This window comes from Megascapheus bottae, chromosome 30 (assembly GCF_031878675.1).
Source record: "Megascapheus bottae isolate mThoBot1 chromosome 30, mThoBot2.hap1, whole genome shotgun sequence".
Classification (NCBI taxonomy): Eukaryota; Metazoa; Chordata; class Mammalia; order Rodentia; family Geomyidae; genus Megascapheus; species Megascapheus bottae.
The window spans coordinates 1,533,512-1,558,959 of record NC_143538.1 but is presented as its reverse complement, the minus strand read 5'-3'; the positions used below and the strand labels follow the sequence as shown (position 1 = coordinate 1,558,959).

The following is a 25,448-nucleotide window of genomic DNA, read 5'->3' as shown; positions in this document are numbered from 1 at the left end:
TTTGTGTGTCAAGGCATGTGGACTCGTTTTTATGGTTGGAATATACGGTTTTAAAAAGGCTGTTTTTGTGTGCTAGTATCAGGGCTTGAACTGTCAACATTTTTGCTCTTTAGTAGCACTCTACCACTTGAACCACACCTCAAGGCTGACATTTCTGCTTTTTTTTTTTTTTTTTTTTTGCCAGTCCTGGATTGAGCACTGGTCTGAGCACTGTCCTGGAGCTTTCGCAAGGCTAGCTCTCTACCACTTGAGCCACAGCACCACTTCCGGCTTCTTTCTATGTTATGTATGTCATACTGAGGAATTGAACCCAGAGCTTCATGCATGCTAGGCAAGCACTCTACCAGTAGGCCAGACTTCCAGCCTCGACATTTCTGCTTTAATTGGTGTTAGAATTTCATGGATTTTTATGCCCAGGCTGGCTGAAAATCCATGATCCTCGGGTCTCAGCCTCCTGAGTTCCTAAGCAATAGGACATTTAAAAAAAATTAATAATACATATGATCAGAGGTTGTTTACTATGGTTCATTTTGAAATGCTATGACATGATTTTTTAAAAATAAGTAGTAGTAAAACTGCTTCATTGTTTTTTCCTAAACATGGCTAAACCAGGAATTTTTATTTTTCACTCCATATTAGTTTGTTCAGCTGAAATTGCGTAGGTAGAATCTCTGACAGATAGCAACAATCTAATTTGTTGACCTTATTTTAAGATTGTCCAAATTGCTGAATTTAAAAGTGGAAAGCCTATGGGCCGGGAGTTTGGCCTAGTGGTTAAAGTGCTTGCCTAGCTAGCATGCATGAAGACCCAGGTTCGATTCCTCGGTACCACATACATAGAAAAAGAAGCCTGAAGTGGTGCTGAGGCTCAAGTGGTAGAGCTCTAACCTTGAGAAAGTCCAAGGACAGTGCACTCAGGCCCTGAGCTCAAGCCCATGACTGGCAAAAAAAAAAAAAAAAAGAAAAGAAAGAAACAAAAGCCTATTTGTCATCAGCAATACCTTTACACTGAAAACAAAAGATCAGGTGGAGCGTGGGATATGTGGCTCAGTGAGTGGTAGAGTACTAACGTAACACTCAGGAGGCCCTGAGTTTAACACCCCTGTACCAGCCAAGTAATAATCACAATCTTTACATGATCAATTAAAGTACTTAGAGCACAATGGATTGTAGAAATGCTTGCCACTATATAAATGATGAGTCAATTTCAAGAGCTCGGCATTAATTTCTAATTAAAAGAGGAATAAATGCTTTGCCTCTATTTTTTTTTTTTAATTTTCCTGCGCTACTCAGCACAGGATTTTGGATATGCCGTGGATGGAGAAAACTCATAAATCCTGAAATCATCTAGAGGGGAGGGATATAACAGAATTTTTAAACAGCAGTGTCATCTTTTTGCCATTTGACACACTCTCTCCACTGCACTTTTGAGTGTTTGGTTGGAGTCAAGAGTGATGGCCAGCTACAGGCTGTGCAGTTCACATTTCTAGTTCATAAGTGAAACCCTTTTCATCTCAGGTTTTTTTCTTTTATTGTTAGATTTCCCATAGCTGCTAGGAAAACAGAAAACAGAAGTCCTTCCTTGAAATCAATTTTCTTTTTGACTCAAGCTCTCCTCCCCAGCCCTTCCCAAGTCAATACTGAGAGAAGATTGGTTTACCTGGGCTTCTGAGGACTCCATTCTCCAGCCAGCCCCCAGGCATGCAGGCTTCTTGGTTACAGGAAACCACAGCTGCTTCCCGAAGCCCAAGTGGCAAATACTAGTGTGAACTGCCAAAGGGGGCATGACATAGAAGGGTTTTTTTTTTGTCTTACGAAGTCAGTCATTGGGAGTGGAAGTGTGGATCAAGTGGTAGAGCACCAGGCAGAAAAAAAAACGAGCAAGAGAAGGCCTAAGTGCAAGCCCCAGAACTGGCATGAGCACTCATCCACGCATGTGTGCACATGTGTACACACACAGAAATCAAACAGAGGGGAAGCCAGTCACCTCTCAACTAGAGATTTTGAGATTTTTTTAACTAGATCACTTAAATGTCCCACAATTGCCTAGATTAATTTCTAAAACCACCAAAAACACCTGATGTAGCTAAATACTGTTTTTATTTAAAGGTTGCAACCTTTCAATCATAGAACTCTTTTTTTTTTTGTCTATTGTGGGACTTGAACCAGGCCTGGGTGGTGTCCCTGAGCTCTTTAGCTCAAGGCTACCACCTTAACCTGTGAGCCACAGCACCACTTCCAGTTTTTTTGGTGATTAGAGATAACAGTCTCTTGGATGTTAGAGCCCAGGCTTGCTTTGAACCCAGATCCTCAGATCTCAGCCTCTTTGAGTAGCTAAGATTATAGGTGTGAGCCACTGCACAGCCTAACTGTAAGATTTTTTTTTTGAATATCTGAACCAAAAATCCTTTTTCTGTCAAGTGCTGATAATGGCTCACACCTGTAAGTCCATGGAATTTTTAATCTCCAATTTATCACCAAAAAAGCTGGAAATAGAACTGTGTGATTCAGTGGTAGAGTGCCAGCGCTTAGCAAAAAGCTCAGAGTCAGAACCGAGGCCCTGTGTTTAAGCCCTAGGACTGTCACACATACAATTTTTTTTTCTTTTCTTTTTTTTTTTTTTTTTTTTTTTTTTTGCCAGTCCTGGGCTTGAGCTCAGGCCTGAGCACTGTCCTTGGACTTTCTTAAGGCTAGAGCTCTACCACTTGAGCCTCTGCACCACTTCCAGTTTTGTTCTATGTATATGTTACCGAGGAATAGAACCCATGTCTTCGTGCATGCTAGGCAAACACTCTTACCACTAGACCAAATTCCTGGCCAATTTTTTTTTTTTTTTATAATCTGAAGTTAGTCCCTTTTTTCTCTTTCATATACTTATTGAAACTCAATACAGTTTGAAAATATTAGCCAAGAATAATTGGAAAAAAAATGTTTTTAGTGGTCCTGGGGCTTGAACTCTGGGCCTGGGTACTGTCCCTGAGCTCCTTTCTGTTCAAGGATACTGTTCTACCACTGGAACCACAATGCCACTTCCCACTATGTGTAATTGGAGATGAGTCTTTCAGGCTTTTCTGCCCAGACTGGCCTTGAACCACGAACCTCAGATCCAAGCCTTCTGAGTAGCTAGGATTATAGATATGAGTAACTGATGCTTAGCCTAAAATTTTTTATATAACTGTTTTATTACTGTATTTGCTTCTGATGATATTCACCAATGTTATCAGGTTATAGCTTCCAATAATTTATTTGTTGTGCACCTGTGGTACACACACCTGTAATCCTGGTTACTCAGGAGGCCGAGATCTGAGTAATTCCATTCAAAGGGAACCCAGGTAGGAAAGTCTGTTACTTTTTTGTGTGTGGGGTGGGTCTTAGGGCTTGAACTAGGTCTGGGCGCTGTCTCTGAGCTCTACCCCTGGGCCTAAGCATTGTCCTTGAACTCTTCAGCTCCAGGCTACTGAGCTATCCTTGAGCCAAGCCCCACTTCCCTATTTTCTCAGGAGTTAATTGGAGATAAGAGTCTTAAGTCCTTTTGTACCTGCGCTGGCTTTGAACCTTGATCGTCAGATCTGAGCCTTCTAGTAGCTAGGATTACAGGGGTGAGCCACTGCGCCCACAGTCTGTTACTCTTATCCCCAGTTAACCACCAGAAAAAGAAAAAATTACACTGTGGCTCAAAATGGTAGAGGGCTAGCCTTCAGTGAAAAAAGGGACTGTACCAGGCCCTGTATGCTTTATTTTTGTGGCAATGCTGAGGCATGAACTATGCCTTCCTCATTCTTGCTTGGGTTTTTTTCTACCTCACTGAAGAATCCTCTAGTTCCCAAACTAGGACTTTTTAGAACACTATGAATTTTGAGCTTTGTAAAGTTAGTGTGCTTGCAACTTTTTTTTTTTTTTTTTGGCCTGTCCCAGCTTGAGCTTAGGGCCTGAGCCCTGTTCTTGGGCTTTCTCCAGACTAGCACTTTACCACTTGAGCCACAGTACCACTTCTGGCTTTTTTTTCCCCTATGTATGTGGTACCGAGGATTCGAGCCCAGGTCTTCATGCATGCTAGGCAAGCACTCTACCACTAGACCACATTCCCATTCCTGTATTTGGAATTTTTGAAGCAAAAAACCTAGTATGTTTTTCCCCCCGGTTTTCATGTGCCCGGAGTTTAGAGACTTGTAGAAACTTCTCCTGTACTCAGTGAATCCCCTGTGAGAACTGTCGCCTGCTTGACCAGCTAGTGACAAGATGACTGAATTCTCCAGAGAGGTATGTCTCTGTCAGCTCAAGTGACAGTGGCACGATCAGTGACACACTTTGCTGTACTGCCAACATGTGTGGAAGAAAATGCACTTCTTACTTTCAGCTTTGGATAGGGATATTTTACTCTTTACTATGAGAAACAATGGAGGAAACCTTGGCTTCCATTGAAACAAGCATCTTCCAGACTGCACTCCCCATCTCTCCACCCCCACCATGCAGGCAGCAGCTGTCCTGAGTAGCTGAGGGTCTGATTTCCCAAATGAAGATCATCAGAGCTCTTGCAGATTCAATCTGAAATTTAACCAGGAGCCACAACAGAGCGCAGGCTGGACCTGTCACTGGTCTGTTTTTCCAGCTAATCACTTCTAAGTTCACTTTGGGTCATTTTGAATTTAGCTGGAATTCTGATCTTTGATAGGACAATGATCCTAGGATAGTGGCTGTGCTGTAGTACTTGAACCAAGGTTTTGTGTGTGTGTGTGTGTGTGTGTGTGTGTGAGAGAGAGAGAGAGAGAGAGAGAGAGAGAGAGAGAGAGAGAGAGAGACAGACAGACACACACACACACACACACACGCTTCATTTGTTTTAGTCTTGACCTTGGCCTGGGCACTGTCTCTAAAGGTTTCTGCTCTACTACTTGAGCTCCATCTCCACTTCTGGCTTTCTGCTGGTTAATGGAGATGAGAGTCTCACAAATTCTCTGCCCTAAACTGTCTTGGAATCATAATCCTCAAATCTCAGCTTCCTGAGTAACAGTGATTACTGTGCCTATCTGCATTCATTCATTTATTCATTCATTTTCATTTTGTTACGGGGACGTGAACTCAGAGCCTGGGCACTGTCCCTGAGCTTCATTTGCTCAAAGCTAGCACTCTACCACTTAAGCCACAGTATCCCTTCTGGCTTTTTCTGTCTGTGTGGTACTGAGGAATGGAATCCAGGGCTTCATACTAGGCAAGCACTCTACCACTAAGTCACATTCCCAGACCAAGATGTTTCTTACAGACAGATGTGAATGTAAGTTAAGAAATCTTGGCTTCTGTTTGGACTTTTTCAGTTCTGCTTCTGGCCTCATCATGCTGTCTGTGTGGTACTGTGCTGAAACTGCTTGGCCCGCACTCCAGGCTGGGTTTAGCATTAAGATGAGTCAGTTTTCAGTATTAAATAATTCCATGGTAACCTACACAGAGACAAGTTTCTGCTTCAATAACCCAGCAAACAGTGAGTCTTTAGTAATAAGGTTAAGTTTATAAGCGACTGAGGAGTGAGTGGGAATTAATTGGACTTGACAGAAAACCATATTGGTTTTGAAAACAGCTTTTGTCTCCAAATCCAGTAAAGGTGAGGACCAGCCAGTGCTCACTGCAGTTCTCTCGAGATGCTATTGATTAGAACAGTTAGCCTTCTTTTTAGTATCAGTTACTGTTTATGCTGTGCAGGCCATGCCTATATTAATTTAACACCATTGTAAATGAAAATGAACAGCTTTTAGCCAGGTGCCTGTGGCTCATGATTGTCATCCTAGCCACTCAGGAGACTGAGGGTCAAAGCCAGCCCAGGCAGAAAAGTCTGTGAGACTCCAGTGAATCACTAGCAAGTGGTACTGTGGTTCAGAGTGTAGATCTCTGTCCTTGAGCAAAAAAGCTCCGGGACAGCACCCGGGCCCTGAGTTTAAGCCCTATAACCGACAAAAAAGGAAAAAAAAAGGAAAGGAGAAATATAGATAGATAGATAGATAGATAGATAGATAGATAGATAGCTTAATTAAAGCTTAGAGAACAGGACCTGAGGTTATTTCATTCTAATTAATTAACTGTGTACCAGTACTGGGGCTTGAACTCAGGGCTTGGGTCCCTTCCCTTAGCTTTTTTTTTTTTTTCCTTTTTTCCTTCAAGGCTAGCACTATACCATTTCAACCACAGCTCCACTTCTAGCCCAGAATCTCAGGGACTTTCCTGGGTGGGCTGGCTTTGGACTTTGATTCCCAGCTCTCAGCCTTTTGAGTAGCAAGGATTGCAGTTGTGAGCCACTGCCATATGGCTGAGATTGTCATTTATTAAAATAGTTCAAACTAGCAATAGGGTCTGTACCTGTGAGCCACAAGGCTTCCTGGAGGGTCACTGCATTGTAAATCCCATCAAGAATATTAAATCTAGATGAGAACTAATACTCATTGCTTCTACTGTTTGTTATCACTTGGTTTAACTTGGTTTTACTTAGAAGCACTTTAGAACCTTGGCCTACTTTAGTGCTCTTTGTTCATTGGGATTTATTATTAATTGATGCTTTGAGATTTGATGATTCTCTGTGAACCTATTTATTTTGTTTTTCGTGTCTCACTTTTCAAATAATATGTTATATAATGTATAATTGCAACAAGACCCTGACTTTATTTTGTAAAACATTTTTTCCTTAATGAAATGTAGATGTCATATACAGCTGGTTTAGTTTCCTGTAGCAATTAAAAACAAAAATAAAAGCAAGGGGCCAGAAGTTTGGCCTATTGGTAGAGTGCTTGCCTAGCATGCATGATTCCTTGGTACCACATACATAGAAAAAGCAGGAAATGGTGCTGTGGCTCAAGTGGTAGAGTGCTAGCCTTGAGGAAAGCCTAAGGACAGTGGTCAGGCCCTGAGTCTAAGCCTGAGGACTGGCAAAACAAAACAAAACAAAATTAAATCCAAGACCTGAAACGCATTGAAGCACGATTCTCTTGGGTTTGTTTGCCCCAGCTGGCTTGGAACTGTGATCCTTAGATCTCAGCCTCCTGAGTATGATTATAAGTGTGAGCTACTAGTACCCAATTATAATGTAAACCAAAATTTGGAAGATTGAGTGGCAAAAAAAAAAAAAATTCAGGCTTCTTGGTTCCTTGCTTCCATTCTGTCTGGTTGTCTACAGAAAAAGCAGTCACCCTATAGTCTTCTGTGATAAAAGATGTCAAGATACTACAATATGAGAAATTCTCTATTCTCTGGTATTTTTCTTTTTTCAAGCCTCTTATTAAGAAAGAAAATGAGGAAAGTGGAGTTTGTAAGTTATTATACTTAATACAGATTCCTTTATGAGCCTCATCCCTTCTGTTGTAAATACACGGACAGCTCTGTGTGCAGGCACAGACTTGATCGCTAAGTAACAGAAACAGCCCCAGCCCTCCAGGAGATCCGGCCAGCAGAAGGGATTGTGTGACACAATCCAAGTTTGCCCAGGGCTGAGGAAGGCCTTTGTCATGCTGTGCAGAGGGGAATCATATGACTGTCCGGCCTTTGTCCTGCCATGAATGTAGGGCTAATGTCTAGCTCTGCAGCACATAGATTTGAAGCACTCAATTCACACAGGCGATGAGCCAAAAGAAAGAGCCTTGGCCTTGACCTTCTGGAGCCTTTTTATTCATGCTAGACCACCTGCCCCTGAGCACCTTCTTGTGTAGAGAAAGAATGGAACATCCTATTTATTTATGTACACATTTGTACTTAATTGTATTGTCTCAGTGGTTTGTTTTTTCTTGTTCTGTGTGTGTGTGTGTGTGTGTGTGTGTGTGTGTGTGTGTGTGTGTGTGTTCACGCATTCCAGTCCTGGGGCTTGAACTTGGGGGCCTGGGCTTCGCTTGTAGTTCAAGCTGGCCACAGCTCCACTTTAGTGGCTAATTGGATATGAGTCTCAGCTTTTCCTACCCAGGCTGGCTTCAAACTGCGATCCTCAGATCTCAGCCTCCCAGTGCCTAGCTAGTTTGCTATTTTAGATCAGGTAGATGATTCTACATTCCTTAAGCCAGAGGGGTTTTCAAAAAAGTGATTATGAAGAAATAGAGGTGACAGTGACTGACAGCCTCTACACAATCATCTCCTGCACCTCTGAGTGTGATGCTGTTGTCAGGGTTACACACAGAGCAGGAAGGAGGGGGTGGCCGCCAGTTGCTGTTCTGCTTGATATTCTCTTTAGCAAACTTGCAATATTATCAGCCCCTCCTCTCGTAGGGAAATTTATTTTATAATGGTGTTGATGTGTGGGGAGATTTCCTAATCGAGGACTAGCCTGCATGCATTCCTATCTGTCAGTTTGCTTGAATGCAATAGCTCAAAAGGATTTTTTAACCTTTCATTCACAGACATTGGTTCTTATCAGTAGGGGTGTTTAAAAATGACAGATACTATTGCGAAAACGAGAATTACTCATACTTTCTGACATGCCATCAATGTTAGGCTGAAATTACCATTCAGCTTTGCCTCCCCCTTGTGACACCAAGGACAGGCATACATAAAGCACTGCGTAAGGACTTAACACCCCAAAGATGACTCTGGGCTTGTTCACATAGATCTGCTTCTTAACCGCCCTACTCTATGATACACATGTGCCTCGGCTGGCATTTCACAGAGCAAGACAGTGGAATGTTTGAAATAAAAAATGACAGAGACCTCATGTAGAGGGGCTTCGTCTGCATTGGCTTATTAATTTATCTGACACAGCCTTCTAACTTGACCCTCTCCTGACTAGTTCTGTGGCTTTCTCACTGAGATATTCTAGTGAATACTTCCTGTTTTTTATTGCAAGTAGTACATTTTGTGCCATAAGGAGGAGTTATGATATCATTTCTCATTTTGGGCATCTGGCCTTCATCTTCACTGTTCAGAAGAAAATACGATATAAATGTATTTTTCTGTACTGTGGTTAGTGGATTTAAATTTAAAGATCGATATACTTTACTACATTCAGAAAGTAAAATGTTTACACTGGAGGTCTTCTGCAAATTGACCATTAAGATGACTGTATTTTAACTTTTCCCTGTTGTTTTGGAATGACTTAGTTTTGCAATAATAAAAAGTATTTTCTTCTGAGAGTTGCATACATACCTGTATTCCCAGCATTTGGAAGGTTGAGGCAGGAGGAGTGAGAGTTTTAGAAATTTTTGGTTACCTAATGAGATCTTGCTTTAAGAAACAAAACCAGGGGCCAGGAGTTTGGCCTAGTAGTGGTAGAGTGCTCGCCTAGCATGCATGAAGACCAGGGTTTGATTCCTTGGTACCACATATATAGAAAAAAGCCAGAAGTGGTGCTGTGGCTCAAGTGGTAGAACTCTAGTCTTGAGAAAACCCAAAGACAGTGCTCAGGCCCTGAGCCCAAGCCCAGGACTGGCAAAAAAAAAAACAAACAAAAGTTGTTTCTGGGTGCTGGGGTCAAGGGAGGGAGTGTAGGCAGAGATCTGTGGATCCAGGTTCAAAGCCAGCTGGGACTGGCAGTGGAGCCATGGCTCAAGTGGTAGAATGTTAGCTCTGTGCAAAAAGTTTAGGGACAGAGCCTAGCACCTAGACCCTGAGTTCAAGTTCAAGGACTGGAAGAAAAACAGAGTTTTTTTTTTTTTCTGAGATTTACTGGCTTTTGGCCTTAGAGTCTTGTTTTCCTATCCCAAACCAATGGGCTATTATTCTATAGAGGTAGGGTATAATTTGAGAATTTTATGTAAAATTCTTCATCAAGGTAAACTAGGGATACCTTCTCAAACCTTTGAGAATGCGGGTAATGAGTAAAAGATAAAGCTGTCCCCTTAACTTAATTTTTCTGCTGATAGGGTCTCCATGTGCCCAGACTGGCCTCGAGGTGTCAGTCCTCTGCTTCAGCCTCTGCAGAGCTGGGGCTGCAGGCATGGGCCCCCGGTCTCCACTCTCCACACAGGTCCTCCCAGTGGGCTTCTTCCCATTCCCTTACACTGGACATACTCATGTCCACAGAGCAACGGCTGTGTGGCTCCCTGCCTCCATTCTCCAGTGAACTGCGGGGATCTGGGTTCACACTGGTGTGGAGGGGCTGGGGCAGGGGGAAGGCCTGCCAGACTCCGGGCTCCAAGGTCAGGAAGCGTTCCCTTGGGCAACAAGGTGAGACCTGGAATCGACGAGGGGGAGTGTGGCGAGGGTGTGATGGCATAGTGACATGATGACATGGTGACGTGAAGGTGTGATGACATAATGACATGGCACCTGTAATGACATGGCGGTGTGATGACACGAGGGTGTGATGGCAGGGTGGTGTGGTGACTCAGGAGACAGGAGATGAAGCTCAACAGACAGACATGAGCGGCACGCTGGGGAATTTATGTGCCACTTGTGGACGTGGGTTCTGTGAGTGAGTGTGGCCTTTGTGAGTCATTACTTGCCATTGGCAACATTTCGACTTTACATGAATCATTCTGGCAGCTGTTTAGTAGATGCAACGAGAGTTCCAAACTGGCTGTGGTGAGCAACCGGTGTGGACACTGTTAGGAAGGCTGAAATTGAAGAAGTAATAACATGTTTGGGGTAGAAAGCACACAACTGAGGCTGGGCATGGCAGTGCACACCTGTAATCCCAGCTTCCCAGCAAACAATGAGAAGGCTGTGATTCAGTACTTTCCCAAGTTAAAAATGCATGCCCCAGTCTCAAAAACAAGCCAAGCACAAGGGGCTGGGGGCATGATGCTAATAGCAGAGCATCTGCCCAGCAAGCACCAAGCCCTCAGTTCAGATCCCAGCAACCCCCAAAAATGAAAAAAAAAATAAGTGGTACAGCTTCAAGACAAGTGGGGAAGTGTGAAGTGACGTTCCAGGCTGTGGGCCTGCACAGGGGGCCAGACAGGAAGAGACTGTAGGAAAAATGCGCAGCTCTGTTGAGAGACTGAGATTTTGTCTCTGGTGATTCCAGGTGGGGACCTCTGGCAAACAAGCAGAGGTCTGAGGCCCACGTGAGGCGCCCTCTTGTGTGGCCCCTGGGCCCACAAGGGGAGGGCGAAGCCGGCAACTCTAAAGCCCGAAAGGTAAAAGGTAAAAGGAGCCTGCAGTTCCTCTCAGAGGAAATCCACGGTATCCACCTCCTGTCAAATCGTACAATAGGATGTAGTAGTAAGTAATAGCTCAGTAAACGCTTTCGGAGGCCCCTTACGTTGTTCAGATAGAAAACGTGCATTGACTGTGATATTTCATTCATGGACTTGACAGGAAAAATTTCAATTCTATAATTCCTGAGCACCTAGTATGTTTTAGGCCCTATGCCAAATATTTTATTCAAATTGTCTCCCTTTTTCCTTAAAAAAAAAATCTGGCAAGGGTAGGCCTTATTATCTCTGTGTTATATTTGAAACACTTGATAATGAGAAAGATTAAGTGGCTTAATTAAGATTAATCACCTTGCCCCCACATCTTCCTAGACCCCAAATTTATTGCCTTGCCCACTACAGATGTAGTGTGTGTTTAGACATCTCCACCTTGATAAAAAAAACCCATCTTAAAAATCTCTTATTTTGGCTCCAGTGTAAAAATTACTTTGACCCAAAGGCACTGACTTATATTAAATTCTGCAAAAAGAAAAAGAACTCAGAGAGTTATCCTTCTGAGAAAATGTGGTGGCAATAGCAAGACCTGTGGGGTGAGACATAGCTTCTCTGAGATATCTCTAGTGCAGTATTGCGTATGGAAATTCTCCAAGTCTTTACTGGGAAACAAGTGAATCGGAAAATAGCAAAACATGCACGAGAGCACTCTGTCAGAAATGCCCACAGCTAACTGGAGAACCTGACTGCACAGAATCGGAAAGCCGGCTTGTGTATTCATCTTAATGACTGGTGCATGTGTGTGCCCGTGCACATCAGCCAGCACTGTGGCTTAAACTCAGGGCCTCACACTCGTGACTCTTTTTGCTCAAGGCTGACATTCTACCATTTGAGCCACACCCCCACTTCTGGCTTTTTACTGGTTAATTAGATAGGAAGAGTTGCTTGGATTTGTCTCTTCTAGATTGGCTATGAACCTTGATCCTCAGATGTCAGCCCCCTGAGTAGCTGGGATTACAGGCGTGGCCACAGTTGCCTGGCCACATTTCTTTTTTAAACACTCAGTAACAGAGATTATCTGGAGGCCACCCACAGGTTTTAGAAATAAAGGGTGCATGAGTAGGCTTAAAATTATATACAAAATGTAATGAATGTATACACATTTTTCTAAGGATGCAATCCACAGTCCTCCCCCCCCCCCCAGATTCTTATAATTTGGTAAAACTCAACACTTATCCTCTACCCCGAAGGTTGAACTCCCGAAGCATTTTTTTAATAGAGTATAATAAATTACAAAGCTTCATGAAACCCCTGTACAGTTAAATATCTTTTAACAGAGAGGCATTGCTGTTCTTTGAAAGTAAGGAACAAACTTATTTATCATAAATTATATTTTCAGCTGTGTCCACCTGTATTGTTTTCTGTTGTATTAACCAACTAAAACACCGCTTGGTTATTATATCGTTTAAAAACAAGTCCATTAGCCTGGGGATGTATTGTGGCTTAGTAGTAGGGGGCCCAGAAACACAAGACAATGACAAAAATTGCAAATGCACTAAATAGAGTAAAGAAAAAGAATGCTTGAGGTCTGTTTATAAAGAAAAGAGAGGAAACCAGGCAAAGTTGCTTATAAAGAAAAGAGAGGAAACCAGGCAAAGTTGGCCTACACTCGTGATCCCAGCTGCTCACGAGGCTGAGATCTGAGGATCACAGTTCACAGTCCCCTAGAACAGGAATGTCCATGTCCGTGAGTCTCTTCTTACTAATTAACCAGGAAAATAGCTGAAATTGGGGGTGTGGCTCAAATGGTCGAGCCAAGAGCCTTGAGTGAAAAAGTTAAGGCACAGCACCCAGGCCCTAAGTTCAAGCCCCAATACTGGTACCAAAAAAAAAAAAAAAGGAAGGAAGGAAGAAAGCCAGGACAGGACAAAATGCCTACCGCTGGAGCCCGTTAAACTAGGTTTATACTGTTTCTTCCCATAATTCAACATGTCTCGTATAGTCTTGAATCTTTTTTTTTTTTAATCAATTTCCTGCCTTATCGTAGCAGGAAATCAAATCTCATTTTGAACCGTGATTGTAAGTATAGAATGGTCTAAGATAAAGAGAACTTGCCCTTTTCTTCCTTTTACAGTATTGTCCCTGCATTTATGAAGGAAAAGAACAGAAGGATAAAAGGTTAGATACCATGTAAGGTCTGGGAAGTTGCTGGTGGTCAGAGGCTCTTAAGAATCAGGATGGGAGCTCAAGAGCTGTAGACCTAGGTCTCACTGTCCCTCGTTTTCTTTAGGCTTACCTTGTGGTCCGCCACTGCTCATGTCTGGAGCTGAGAGCCAGGACACATATATGCACCTGGCTTCAGGAAGCCCTCTGAGAAAATAATAGAGAAAACCATCTCTACCCTGCTAAAGTTTAGAAGATTAGAGAAGAAACTTACACTTGCAAACACTTAGCACCAGTCAGACACTGCTGCATGACCTTAACAAGAGCTCACCATTTAATTCACATGAGCCAGTTGGTATTTCCCCTCGTGTGTATATGCGTGCGTGCGTGCGTGTGTGCGTGTGCGCTAAAACCGGGACTCAAACTCAAGGCCCCACACTTTGGCTTGTCTCCTTCTCTTCCAGGCTGGCACTCTACCATTTGGGCCCTATGTCCACTTTCAGCTTTTACTGTTTAATTGGACATAAAAATGTGGGGGGATTTTTCTGCTTGGGCTGACTTTAAACCTCAGTCTTCAGATCTCAGCTTCCTGAGTAGCTAGGATTACAGATGTGAGCCACCTCCAGCCTCTCCCACCCCCCTCAGCTTATCAGATTACTTTTATGTACTTCCAGTGTAGGTATCAAAGGACTTTGAGAAATGAGAAGTCTCTGGAGATCACCTAATTGAATCCTCCCAGGCAACAGATGGAGAAACTGAGGCCTTGCTATTTGTAACATATTACAAACATTTCCATACTGTCTTACATATATTAGTTACATTCAAGCCTCATCAAGCTGCGATTGATGAGGTATTGTCATCTTCATTGTACACATCACCATACTGAATTGGCTCAGGGTCTCGACCAACTTTTGTGATTTTCAACCTAAAGCTTACCACGTTTCCTTATTTTAGTAGGACTAGTTACATCCGAATGTTGAAATCTCCTTGTAGAAAAAAAGTGAGATTTATGAGACAAATCCCAGCAAGAAAAACAAATGCTTCCTATCATGGAGGTAATAATGATTATAGCATTATAAATAACAAAGAAGTAAGGTATCATGAGTTGATTTAATCCTGTTTTTTATTTATTTCTGGACTGGGAATAAGCATAATGGATTCATAATATCTTTGTGTTTATTAATAGTGTACAATTGGGGGGTGTTTTACCAAAATAATTCAAGAAGACTATACCTCATACTGAATTATTTATATAAATTGTAATTGAGCAATGGCAAACTTTTAAAGCACTAATTCAAAAGACTATCCTAGGGGCTGGGAGTTTGCCCTAGTGGTAGAGTGCTTGCCTAACATGTACAAAGACCTGGACTTGATTCATCGGTACCACATACATAGAAAAAAGCCAGAAGTGGTGCTGTGGCTCAAGTGGTAGAGCTCTAACCTTGAGAAAGCCCAAGGACAGTGCTTAGGCCCTGAGCTCAAGCCCAGGACTGGCATAAAAAAAAAAAAAAAAAAAAAGACGATCCTAAAGAAAGCGAGGGTGAGAAGCTAAGCTTTACACAAAACTATTTATTGTTATAATTGGAAAGAAAGTTATAATGAGTATGTGAACATAAGTGGCATTTTTGTAGTCTTGGTCTCCAACTTGTTCTTCCTTTAAAAGGAATTGTATGTTTCTACATTATATAATAGTGCTTTTTCTGCAAATATGGACATTCAATCCTTAACAGAATATTTATTTATTTAGTGTCAGTACTGAGGCTTATACTCAGGGCCTCATCCACTTAGCCACAGCTCCACTTACTGCATTTTGCTGGCCAATTGGAGATAAGATTCTCTTGTATTTGTCTTCCTAGCCTGGCTTCAAACCTCATTCCTTAGATGTCAGCCCCTTGAGTATCAGTCCAGTGCCTAGAAGAATATTTAATTCTGTGTTAAATATTTTCTTTTTAAGATGATACACTGTATTTGTTTTATAAAACTAATAGGTAAAGATGGATCTCATAAGATTCTGTTCAAATAAAGGGAACTTCAGAATAGAGTTGATATAGTACAAAAACTGAAAGCAACATGGTAAGCCTCAACTTAGGACAGTTGTACTTTGTCCTTCCAGAAGTCTCTGTTTTTCTGAAGAGGCCTTTGAAATTTCTGTCTCACCCCCCTCCCCCCGTTCTCTCCTCTCTCGCTACCCCTGCACCAGCCTTCCACCTTCCACCCCGTCTCATGCCACACCAATTCAGGAACCTGACATTTGCTGGACACTTGAGTTGAGCTAGCTATTTATTCTCAGCTTTGCATTTGGCCTAAAAACATGTAGAAGAGACTTTGTAGCCATTGCTTTATGGTCTTTGAAAGTGAAATAATGAAAAAGCTACTTCATAGTACTTGATTTTTAATGTTCATTTTGTCATAAATCAGGGTCCATTTCCCAGAAAACTACAGACCTGACATAACCACTTCTGTTGAATTGTACCTATTGAAATATGATTGTGCCTCGCCGCTTGCCTACACCATATAGCTTTATGGACCATTGTTAGCTTCTCCCTGGCCAACCATGGTTTAGTGGTCATAATAAAGTTGTGATATTTAGCTGAAGGCTTAGAGTTGGTTTTGTTTTTTTTGTTTTTGTTAAGTGACCATTTAGCTGAGTGCCACTGGCTCACTAGCTACTCAGGAGGCCGTGATCTGAGGATGACAGTTCAAAGTCAGCCCAGGCAGGACTCTATTTTGCAATTAACCATCAAAAAGATGGAAGTGCTCAAGTGGTAGAGCTGTAGCCTTGAGCACAAAAGCCCAGGCACAATGCCCAGGCCCTAAATTCAAGCCCCAGGCCTGGTACTAATATATATATATATATATATATATATATATATATATATATATATATATATGGTACTATGTATATATATAATTTTTTTCCTAGTATTTGTCATTTCTTTTGTTTGGCATTTGTTAAAGAATTTCAGATATATGGTCAGCTGCACATCAGCCAGGCTTCGGGTCCTGCACCCTACTCATATGAAAGTGTTCTCTTTGTACCCAGGTTTGGCCCTGTGGTTCAGAGGTGTCGTGAGCAGGTGAAGTAATTCACCAATAGGCAGATAATATGATGCAACATAGTTTATTGATTTAACATAGCTTAGTAGAGTTGACACTATATTCTAGTTCCTATCTTCTAGTCCTAATCTGCCTATCCAGCACACCCGCTGGACTCACCTCTCCTGAAGTCTAACAGGGCCTGCCCATCAGATGTTACTCAAATGTGACACGCAGCTCCTAGTCCTGCCGCAATGTGAGCTCTGGGGCCGCATGATGAGTCTCGGGCAAAGAGCAACTTCTGCATGGCCAAAGATCCTCGAACCGCAGTCTCGGTTAAGGCCGGCAGAAGTGCCACTCCTTGTTCTGGTTCCTTGGTTTATATTGGTCCTTGGCCTGCTTCTCTCCAGCCCAAACTCCTTCGTGGTTGATTTGGATTGGTTATGTCTTGGTCCTTGCTCGGTCTGGATTGGTTATACCTTTGGGTCAGTGGTGCCCAAAAATGTGCTGCTTGCTTGCTCTATCTATTCTGCCCAGGTGTGTGGGCTCCTATGATACTTCATCTTGTAAGCCAGGCTCCTGACTGTTCCTATGGTTACAGTCCTATGTGTCTTTACATCATAGTTTATCTCCCATGTCCATAAGCCTTTAGATACAAGTTTGTATTGGCAATATATTTTTTAGTTTCATTTCATTACTGTATTTCATTTAATTACTTTAATCTTCTCATTATATCATTATTTTATATCATTTAGCATTCCACAATATGTTCATCATATACCATTTTCATATTATATTTATTATATCCATCATGCTAATATTTTCACCCTATTAAATGCTCACAACAAGAGGCATGGTCTGTTCTAAGGTAAATGTTTCATAGGAGCATGGACTAGGGGTAGGTTTTAGAATAGAAAATGGCTGCAAAAATCATTCGGTTATATACCCTTTCATTTTTACAAAGAACACCTAACGGTGAAAGGTTGAAGTACTGTTTCAGTTTCAGACAGTGCTTAAAGAGTGTAATACTCTTCAAATATTACATAGTTGGAGATGATGGGGAAAGATGGATTGAAGGAATGACATGAATCATAAACTGTAGTTATAAATTGACAGGTTGAACTGAATCCTTTGTACAACTATTTAGAAATAGTCTAAAATTAAAAAAAAAATAAATCAGGTGCTGGTGGCTCACACTTGTAATTCTAGCTACTCAGAAAGGTGAAATCTGAGGATTACGTTTTTATTTTATTTTTGCAGGTAGTAGGCCTTGATCTCGGGGCTTGAGTGCTGTCCCTGAGCAGTTTTTGCTCAAGGCTAATTAATGCTCTGCTACTTGAGCCATAGCACTACTTTTGACTTTTTCTGAGTGATTTGTTAGAGATAAGAGTCTTGTAGACTTTTCCTGCCCAGGCTGGCTTCAAAGGTTATATGCACAGGTTTATGTGAACTCCACAGTAAAGAAGAGATCAATAAACCCTTTGTCCTAGAAATCCCTTTCAGGCCTTACCTTTGTGGCTCAAACTTTTCCCTATATCCAGTTAATGCTCTGTACTCCATTACCATAGTTTTGCCTATTTCAGAACGTTATAGAAATGAAGCAAGCATCCAGCATATACTTGTTTATAGAAGTCCATTCACTCAGTTTCCTGTAACAGTTACATGTTATGTAACTCATACACCTTAACTGAGTCATGGGAAAACAGAGAAGCCACATTTTGAGAGGTCAAATTGGGAGTCTTCATTGGAGAGTCTGTGACCTCTTTCTCAAAGACTTGCAACCTAGAGCAGAGGTTGAGCCATGTTTCTTTTTTTTTTTTGCCAGTCCTGGGCTTGAGCTCAGGGCCTGAGCACTGTTCCTGGACTTTCTCAAGGCTAGAGCTCTACCACTTGAGCCTCAGCACCATTTCTGGCTTTTTTCTATGTATGTGGTACCGAGGAATCGAACCCGGGTCTTCATGCATGCTAGGCAAGCACTTTAACCACTAGGCCAAACTCCCGGCCCTGAGCCATGTTTTTAAAGAGAAAAACCAAATGCTTTGGGTGGAGACCTTATATGGGGAATTTTGAGATATCAGCAAAACCTTCAATCTAGGGAAATACCTCAGGAATAAGCTTAAACTTTCCATATGAGGGGGTATATGTCTCAAATTTTCCACATAGGGAGATACTTTGAGGCTACTCACAATCCAGTGAATCCAGCCCTTTGGGGGAAACTGAAAGCCAGCATTCTGTGTAGCAAAAGCTCTCCTAAGGTTAAACAGCATGGCACCTGCAATTCAATGAATGGTCTCTCTCACCTCTAGGCATTTAGAGCTGAATGGAAAGCTCCCTCTACCTAGCAAGGCACCAGGATGGCTGTGAGAACAAAGCCATGTTACTTAGACCCAGTCTCCCTACTTCACAGAACCATATCTAAGGCAGGACATGGATATTTTGTAAAGTGAACATTTAGTTCTTTGGCATTTCATCAGACATATAGACAGATATAGATTCATGTAATCAACACTGCATTCACAATTCAGAATTATTCCACTGTTACCATGTACCCTGAGACAGCAGTGCCCTCCCCCCTTATCCACAGGGGCTGCTATCCAGGACTCTGTGAATGCCTGACATATGGTACATACCCAACTATGTTCAATCCATGTTTTGTTCTTACTGTAGAGCTTCACAACCTCAGCATTTGACTCCTTTTTTCCTTACTAAGTTGAGAACATTCACCTTTTCACTTAAAGCACTGAATAGCTCTGTGGCATCATCACTAAGTTTCATATGTCTCCTTTCCTCCTGAATATTGATGATGTCTGTCTTGTTCCGTCTTGCTACAGCTTATTCAGTTCACCAGTGTTCTTTGAAAGAGGAGCTAATTTTTGTTCTATTGACCTTTTTTTTATTTTTCGGGTGTCTATTCTATTGATTTCTATTCTTACTCTGCACTTACTTTGCTTTAATTTATTCCTCCCCCCCCTTCTCCCTAGCTTCCTGTGGTAGAATCTTAGATAATTACTTTTAGGCCCTTGACCTCCCAATTAAAGCATAGAAAAGAATCAATGTTCTCAAAGCTTCTTTTAAGCAGGATTTCATACATTTTGAGATACTTTTTATTTTCATTCAGTTCAGAATATCATATAATTTCCTTTGTGATTTTTATATTGTACATAGATTATTTTTATTATTGTTGTTTTCTAAATATTTGGTTCCATTCCATTCCATTCCATTGTCCTCCTGTTATTGTTTTCTAATTTAATTCCGTTGTGAGAGTGTCAGTTCTTTTCATTTGTAAAGACTTATTCCTACTGCAGCAGATTGAATGCTTCATGGACATTGTAAAAATTTTTATCTTCTTGCTGAGGGCTGAAATGTTCTATAAATCTCAGTTCTCGTGTACTCCAGCTTCTGGTATCATTGTTCTTTCAATTAATGAAAGAAAAATACTGACGTCTCGCTTTGTAACTGTGCTTCTTCCACCCTTCCTGTCAGTTTTGCCACCTCTGGTATCACAGATATACATATTTAGAATTCTCTCATCCTCTCAAGGAGTTACCTTTTGATCATTATGAAATCTTCCTCATTATTTCTTGACAATATTCTTTGTTTTACCTTCTACTTTGTCTGCTGTAAAGATTACCCTTCCAACCTAAGATTTCAATTTTTTTTCTTTTGGAGGCTGTTTGGGGGCTTGAATTTAGGTACTGGATACTGTCCCTGAGCTTTTTGTTTTCAAGGCCAGCACTCTGCCACCTGAGCCACAACTCTATTTCTGGCTTTTTGGTAATTAACTGGAAATAAGAGTTTCATGGACTTTCTTGCTTGGACTGGCTCTTCACTGTGATCCTCAGATCTCAGCCTCCTGAGTAGCTAGGATTATAGGCATGAGCCACTGGTTCCTTTTTACTTTTAACCTGTTTGTTTCTCCTGTGTAATTCTTCACATCTATTTGAGACCTTTTAATATGCCTTTTGAATGGAGTATTTAGATGATCTTTGGTTAGTGTAATTTTTAATATGGTTGAATTTAACTATTTGCTATTTTACTTGTTTTTAGTTAACCTGTCTTCTGAATTAGGCTTCAGGATTTAATTTAATCCCCTCTTTTTGATCCATGTAAGTTGTTGCTTACTCTTGGCCCCTCTGGCTTATTCTTTGTTCTTGTACTTATTTTACTTCTTGCTCTGTGATTCTAATATGTCTTTATAACTTATAATGTACTGTTAAATAATATTCCACTTCTCACATAAATCAACACTTCTACAAAAGTTTTTCTGTGGTCTCAGCTTTGTTTTAAATATATTACTTAATCTTTCAGTTCATAGGTATCTGTATGTAAGTTATTGATAGTCTATCCAAAGCAATTTTATATTCATTGTTAGAAATTTTATCACCATATCCCTGTTTTAATTTTTCCACCATTCTTTTAAAAAATCTTTTTCATTATCTTTAAGAAGTTGTACAGAGGAGGTGCCATTAATTAGCAAAGTGGTTTATGAATGTAGTGCATCTGGATCCTTGTTCCCTCCTTCAACATTTTCATTTCATGATCAACACAGACGTTCTAAAGTCTCTACTTACTGTTCTGCCATATCATAGTTGACATATAGTCAACTATGGCATAGTTCTCATGCCTTTTCTTGCTCTTATGTTATTTCTTAGTCTCTACTGATGGATTTTCCTGCTTCCTAGAATGCTGACAAAAATTTACATTCTTGCATTCTTAATTTTGCTAAATCCCTTTAAAGAGCATTGAACTTAAGCCAGGCGCTGGTGGCTCACTTCCTGCAATCCTAGCCACTCAGGAGGTTGAGACCTCGAGGTTCAGAGGCCAAGTAGGAAAGTCCATGAGATTCTTATTTCCAGTTAACCACCAGAAAGCCAGAAGTGGCGCTGTGGCTCAAGTGCTAGAACCATAGCCTTGAGCTGAAGAGCTCAGGGACAGCACCTAGGCCCAGAGTTCAAGTCCCACAACCACACACACACACACACACACACACACACCTCAAAAAAGAACATTGGACTTTTTCCTAAAGGTATGCTCCTTAATTTCATGTTAGTTTGTTCCTTTGTAGGCTTATCAGCTAGTTTGAGACCTAGCTAGGAAAGTCTGTCTTGGGCTTCTTTCTCCCTGTCTCCAGTGCAGCCCCTCTGCCTGGTCCCTGCTTATGACTTTGTATGTTGAACCGAGAAAATATGGATTCCTGGCCCTGTGCCAGCTGTGAGAATGGTTCATGATATAACTCCTGTCTTCAGAAGTTCCATCTTTGCTCTCATGACCATCTTTACCTTTTCTCAGGTCCAAGTTTATGTGGAGCTCTTTCCCCCTCCTCCCTGTGCTCTGCTCCCTACATTCTGGCCCCCTTTCCTCCTTGGTTCAGCAAGATTGCCAGGCTCTGTGTGGGTTCTTCCTCCCCGTTGAAGTGGTAAATTGCCTCCTGGCTGAAAGCCCTGATGATGGGAGGGCTAGCCTTGTTTATTTCTCTTTTTCTAAGGAGTCTCAGCCCTGGGCTGCCTGAATCTGAAAATCATTCTCTCCTGTATATTGTCCTCTCTCTGGAAGTTTATGCAGAGGACTCTGCTGGACCTATTTGGTCACTATGTTCAGAATCAGAAGTAGAATCACTCTAGTTTTAATGCTAACACCTGCACAAAATCAGAAGGAAATGATTTTTCTTCCCTAATGCTTAACCATCGATTCAGTGTTTCCCTTCTCATTATTGTAAATGAGCTTGTGTGCACTGTGAGAATTCTTTACCTTATTTTTTACTTCCAAGAGCCCAGTGGAAGCTTTAAACTAGAGTCTAGCCAGAAGAAAATCATGTATCACACAAATCAGGAAAATGAACATCTGAGAATATAAAAATGAGCTATTATGATAATAATTTTTAATATATAAGTTAACATTTCATTAGAAACATAAAAGAATAAATACCAATGTGCATAAGGACACAAATGAACCAATTTGCCTAGTGTTTAGAAATATATAACCTATAGATTTAGATAGCCATGTAGCACTTAATTTGTATCCGAACTTGGCAAATATTCATTGTAATGGGCTCTGTTGTTTGTTAGATGTTGTGGGTGTCCTGTCCTGTGCCAGCAAATAACTCAGCTTTTGAGGTACAAAAGTGGCCATAGACAATACAGAAATAAGTGAGTTGGCTGAAATGGTTATTTTGGGACTGTGAAATTTGAATTTCATATAATTTTTGTGGCTCCAGTTTTTGATAACTGCATACCCAAAGCTATGGACATGGTAATGGAAATACAAACATAACTATATAGACATAAAAACCTATGACTCTATAGACATAATGTTTTATTTCATAAATTAATATGTTTCTATGACATACAAACCCTTAGCGTAATTGTGATTAACTTCTAAATACTAAGTCCCAGTGATTGTAAATAGAGTCCCTCCTTGAACACTTGTACGTTAAACTTGTCACTTAAAATATGATGTAAAAATCAACGTTGATAAATTCTTTAAAAAAAAAATTGGGGGGGCCGGGAGTTTGGCTTAAGGTAGGCCAAAAAATTTTGTGTGTCCTGGACTTGAGCTCTGGTCATAGTATCCCTGAGGCTTTTTTTTTTTTTTAATTTTTTGCCAGTTCTGTGGCTTGCACTCAGGGCCTAAGCACTGTCCTTGGGCTTTCCTCAAGGCTAGAGCTCTACCACTTGAGCCACAATAGCACTTCCAGCGTCTGTGTATGTAGTACAGAGGAATCAAACCCTGGACTTCGTGCATGCTAGACAAGCACTCTACCAGTAGGCCTTGCTCCTAGCCCTCCCCGAGCCATTTTATTCAAAATTGGCACTCTACCACCTGAGCCAAAGCTCTACTTCTAGCTTTTTTGGTGGTTAATTGGAGATAAGCCTCACAAGAGACTTTTCTGTCTGTGCTGGCATCAAACTGTGATCCTCAGATCTCAGCCTCCTGGATTGCAAGGATTACATGTGTAAGCTATTGGTGCCTACTGTCTTTTGATTGTTTGTTTTTCCCCAACTGTTTAAAAATATAAAATCTATTCATAGGTGTCAGGTGGAACTTGTCTCATGGGGTCATGGCTCAACAACCCCTACATTGTGCAGATAAAAACGCTCACAGTAAGCTTTTTCCTAGAAGACCTTTGTTTTTTCAGTATTCAGTGATCTTTTTACTTGAAAGTGCTCCTTACTATTAAGTTAAATAGCAAAGTAAACAAGAGCACAAACATCTGAGCCTGTAGGATTTTGAGAGATTAGACGCCATGTCAAAGGTTACATCAGAAGCAAAGTTTGATGGCACATGCCTGCAGTGTCAACCACGGGGACAAGTGCTTGAGCTGAAAAACTTCAGACTCGTCTGGGCAGCAGAGTGAGACCTAGGGAATAAAGGAGGAAAGCAGCAAGACTGAGAAATGAAATTATAAACACAGATCAAAAATGACAGGTTTCATTTCAGAAGTGAGTTTAAATATGAATCTACTGAACTCTTAAAGAGCCCCCAAATTTCAGAATGGATACAGTTGTGAGATCCAGCTCTAGCCCCTATGTTCACCTTTTAAATATTCAAATACTAAAAGAAAACCAGGAGAGCTGAGGGACAAGTTGACCATTCAAATCATGTGGAGAGAGTAGGTTTTCTGGATTCTCAGAGCATGGGGAAGGCTGTAACAGCGAGACCAGAATAGAGTTCTGATTCAGAATGAGAAAAAGTACTAGGAAAAATGTCAGGAAAAAGAAAAAGGAGTGGATGGGGGGGGGAAATGGGGACGAAGACATGAGAAAAGGTATCAATGTATGTCAAGTAATGAACCTTCTATCTTGTGAATATAATGTAACCCTTTCTATTAATTACCATAAACATATGAAAAAAAAGAAAAAGGAAATGGGCATAAATTGCATTTTCCCTCTAAAGTTTTCCTGCCATTGATGAGATATGTCATTCTGGGAGATTTCTTCTCGTTTATCTTGGTCGTGTTTTGGTAAGCCACTCTTGCCCAGCAAGAGTCATTTTGGTAGAGGTGAGGTATCATTTAATGATTTCTCATTCAGAAAAATAAGTCCGCAAAAACCACCAAATGGGGTTCTAGTAAATCTCTTGCCTCTGTGTCCTTGTGATTCTTGTACCTGGTTTTTAGATAGGATGTGGGATTTATCAAGTATGAGGTACCATCTGATCTTCACCTACCTAAGGAAATTACTTCTTAAACTCTATTTGTTTTATTGACTGGATGACTGATTTTTATGCTGGTCCTGGGGCTTGAACTCAAGGTCTAGATGCTCTGAGTTCTTTTGCTCAAAGCTACTGCTCTAACACTTGAGCCACAGAGCTATATCCAAAAAGTTACTTCTTAATGAATTAGATGAATTGTAACTATCACCATGGGTGGAATTAGTCAAATCCAAAAGGAAAGGAAGATATCCAATATAGCTGAAACTAATTTACTGTCCAGTTTATCTATTTCATTTGTTTCTTTTTCGCTTTCAGTAAATATCACTATCTTCAGAAAGTACCTGAAGTAATGAGAAGCAAGGAAGAAAGACCATTCATCTTGGAAAGACCCAAAGGACATTGCAATTGTAAAGGAATGTAACACCAGCTGCTAAAATTGCTCAGCCTCCAGAATCCATGAAGTGCTTCAAATTTAAACGGTAAAAATAACTACCATCTCCCTATCAGGATATTTCTACCAAGAGCCTTTAATTGGCTTAAAGAGATTCCTTTCAAAGTTTAAATGTTTACTTCACAAATGCCAAAACTGTAGAAAAGCTGATTACTTTATACTTTCATAGTTTCAGATTTGATTTTAGTCATTAATGTTTGTATAAAAGAATTGATTTGGGGCCAGGAGTTTGGCCTAGTGGTTAAAGTGCCTGGCTAGCATGCACGAAGACCCGGGTTCTATTCCTTGGTACCACATACATAGAAAAAAGCCGGAAGTGGTGCTGAGGCTCAAGTGGTAGAGCTCTAGCCTTAAGAAAGTCCAAGGACAGTGCTCAGGCCCTGAGCTCAAGCCCAGGACTGGCAAAAAAAAAAAAAAAAGAATTGATTTTTGGGCCAGGAGTTTGGCCTAGTAATAGAGTGCCTGCCTAGTATGCATGAAGTCCTGGGTTTGATTCCTAGGTACCATATACATAGAAAAAAGCCAGGAGTGGTGCTGTGGCTCAAGTGGCAGAGCTCTAGCCTTGAGAAAGCCCAAGGACAGTGCTCAGGCCCTGA

The 25,448-nt window shown here is 41.1% G+C and overlaps 1 long non-coding RNA gene across 1 annotated transcript in view; it reads left to right on the top strand.

The window, feature by feature from the left end:
* The window catches only part of LOC150044084 (uncharacterized), a 93,563-nt gene extending 68,576 nt beyond the window's left edge, over positions 1 to 24,987 (top strand). Inside the window, exon 3 of the long non-coding RNA XR_016533187.1 lies at positions 24,717 to 24,987. This is a non-coding gene — a long non-coding RNA (uncharacterized LOC150044084). The remainder of the gene's footprint in view (positions 1 to 24,716) is intronic.
* The last annotated feature ends 461 nt before the right edge of the window (positions 24,988 to 25,448 follow it).